Source organism: Dipteris shenzhenensis, chromosome 26, assembly GCF_047967505.1.
Source record: "Dipteris shenzhenensis isolate YYH24624 ecotype China chromosome 26, Dip_SZ_1.0, whole genome shotgun sequence".
In the NCBI taxonomy this organism is placed as follows: Eukaryota; Viridiplantae; Streptophyta; class Polypodiopsida; order Gleicheniales; family Dipteridaceae; genus Dipteris; species Dipteris shenzhenensis.
In genome coordinates this window covers 41,305,025-41,308,413 of record NC_141621.1, presented here as the reverse complement: position 1 = coordinate 41,308,413, position 3,389 = coordinate 41,305,025, and the positions used below count along the sequence as shown (strand labels likewise).

Here is a 3,389-nt window from a genome sequence, read left to right as displayed (position 1 = left end):
ACATTTCTGTCTCTCAACAAAACACCATCACACACTGTTTTGTATGTTTGTCAACACATAACACGATCTACTAATTTGTGTTTTTCAACACAAGACAGTAATTGCATTGGTATCATGAGTACCATGAAAACCAGAAGCACTCAATCTTCTATTAATGGAAGGAGCCAAACTTTGCATCACCTCTTTAGAAGACCAAGAGTGTTACCTGACCCTCCACGAATGCCTAGCCCCTAGCCCCCCACCAATGGCTGGCCCAATAGTGGTGGTTCATCTTCCAGTAGTTGCATGTGCAACCCCACTGGCAAGACCCAATTATACCAAGAAAAGAGTAGAGAGAGATTGGAATGAAGAGACCATGCATGCTGCAATGGAGGCACATGAAAATGGATTGTCAATACAAGGCATGAGTTGGTCTGCCTTGGGTGCATGGTTGGAAGGCAAAACCACCAAAAAACAAAAGGGACCAACACCTATACTATCTATAGGAAGAGGAGAAGGCATTAGTAGAGTGGTGCTTTGGAATGCAAGAGTCAGATCGAGGCATTGTGGTTTATGATTTAAGCTTAAAAATAGCCACTATATGTCAGACTCGGCCCACCCCATTCACAAATGGTGTTCCTGGAGGCAAAAGTTGATGGGATGGTTTCTGCAAAAGACATCCAGAGCTAGCATTCTGAGTTGCAGAGCCACTTGATCACTCAAGCATAGTGAGTCTCCATCCTGAAATAGGTGCTTCATTTCATGACAACTTGGAGACAATGTACAATCTCCACCAATACCCACCTCATAACAGATGGAATGCAGATGAAACTGGGGTGCAAGGCTCCAAAGATAGAGGAATGAAAGTACTTGCTCAAAAAGGGTCAAGGCAAGTATATGGGCTAAGGCCTGATTCAAGGGAGCAGTGTACCATTCTTTGTTGTGTGAATCCAGCTGCATTGCCCTTTCAAGATATTACATATTCAAAGGCAAGAAAGCAATGCAAAATTATCTAAGCCAATGTGAGGATGGAGCTATCATGTCAAGGCAGAATAAGGCTTAGATGTCAAGCCAATTGTTTGCTGCATGGTTTGAGCATTTCAAGAACTCCCTTCCAAATGGAATCACACCAACTAACAGGCACCTACTCATAATTGATGGGCATGGGAGCCACACTAGTTTGGATGTTATGGCCAGAGCAACTGAATGGGGTGTTGATATTGTGACATTGCGAGCACACACTTCTCACAAACTCTAGCCCCTTGATGTGTCGATCTTTAAGTCTTTCAAGAACAACTTCAACAAAGAGAGGTCTGTTTGGCTAATGAACAATTTTTGTCCCCAAGTTTCAAAGACAAATCTTGCTAGCATATCAGCCCGAGCTCTAGCTATCACTCTCATGGAGTCAAACATAAAGGCAGGATTCCATGCCAATGGGATCTGGCCATTCAATAGAGAATCTCTTTGTTTTGACCACTTGCCATGTAAAAACATTGAGGTTATTGTTATAGAGCCTACTATGTAGTTGGAGTCGAGTTCAAAATTTGCAAAGGCTAATATTAGTCAAGTTGAACAACCCAGACATGAAGAACAGCAAGCATTGCTAGAGGTTGATACTAGACAGGTTCCATGCACACCAGAGAATGCAAACTAGGAGGGAGTAGCAGTGGCAACCCTCAATAGCATGGGCACAACAAATTTTTTGCAAGAGAATCAAACCCTGGATGCACGGGTGGTGGACCTACTACAAGTCCCTCGTGAAAATGTTACCATTGCAAGGGTGCAAGGAGAGGCATATGTGGATTATAGTCATTCAATTATTCTAACATCTGATCAATATATATAGATACCAGCAGGCCAAGAATGCAAAGAATATGGAGTGGAGAGAATGAAAGAGGCAAGGAGGAGGAAGAAAGAGCTAAAGCAAAGGGAATCACAGCAAGCAAGAGTGGCCAAAGAAAAGCAGAGAAATTGAGGAGTGACAAGCAAAGGCATCCAAAAAGGCATGGGAGATTCAACAAGCCCAGTTTGAGGTGCAATTAAGGGCTACTTTGTGGGGAGGTGTTTCTATGCATAGTGAGAGTCATATCTCCCTACATGTGTCTATTGCAGAGTAGCACATGGCTCGTGCCCATCATTTTGAATCTTTGAGGGCTAACAAGTCAAACAATCAACTAAAGTCATCGACACCCCCCAACCTTTGAAACATAAGGTTTTGAATTGCCCTTTTTTGAAGGCCAAACATATTTGTTGGATTAAAATGATGTAGTTGTTGGATTACAAAATGCCCTTTTTTATCAATCTCTGGCTCATATTTACTACCTTCATTTTGCAAGCATGCATCTACATTTCTCCTGCAGACTTTATTATCCAATTTTCCAAATTACTTGTCATTCCTAGATAGAAGAGATCATAGGCTTTTCCAACATTAGTAAATTCCACTAATGTTTGCTCCCTAGCTCATGTGAGATCAACGGCATGTCAATTAAGTTTGTCATGATCACAGTTAGTCATAGAGGATTTTCTATGCTGTTGATGTCTTTTCTCTTTTGGTTACTATTTGCTTACCTCCACTTATTCTTGCTTTGGAAAGTCCTACACTCGCTATGACTTACCCATTTTGAAAATCTTGTACCACCATCAGTTAATTATAAAATGGTTTGATGTTAATTATGTCATATTTGATGCCTAGATTATTAGATAAGCACTTGTTGTGGTTGACATGTTTGGCCGGGCTTGTGGGGATCCAAATATACTATATGCAATGACTACCTTCCTTGTTTTCATTGTGCTCACGGCATGCTATGTGTGGAAGATTCCAAGAACAGTAGACTTGGTTGAGAGCAAATATGCGCTGGCTCACTGTAATGCATACATGCTACTGTACCATGAGAACAAATGGCATGGCATGTAGTGAGTGCGACACAAATGAGGATCCCATCATCCATGGCTACATGTTGCTTGACAATCACAATGCCTTTTATTGCCAGCTACAAGATTTCATGGCTGCAAACGATATATACACACACACCATCCCTATCCATTTACGTTGTAGGAGAAATGGTTGCATGATGGATACCCACTAAACAGACACACATCATCCCTATCCTTTTACACTCCCTCTCAACTCTAGTGACTCACTTTAAAATGTCTTTTTGTAGAGCTCTTTTCTCCATAGCTATGTTATAACTGGCTTTCCTATTATCTTTCCCTCTTTCCTGCCTGTGTGTCTAAGAAGAAGTGGAGAAACAACAAAACAAAAAAGACCTCTCTTCCCTCTCTCTCTTCTCAGACAGTTTGCACTCCCACCTCCTCTTCTCATATGCACCACCTCTTTTGCAAATTGTGATTTTGCAAACAGTTATGTTCTTGCTCAGCTGTTGCTGCTAACTAAATTGACACTAATATAG

The 3,389-nt window shown here is 41.4% G+C and overlaps 1 pseudogene; it reads left to right on the top strand.

Annotated features, from left to right (window-relative positions):
• The first annotated feature begins 839 nt into the window (after nucleotides 1-839).
• On the top strand, nucleotides 840-1,504 carry LOC147885083 (MFS-type transporter clz9-like; annotated as a pseudogene).
• Nucleotides 1,505-3,389: the final 1,885 nt, after the last annotated feature.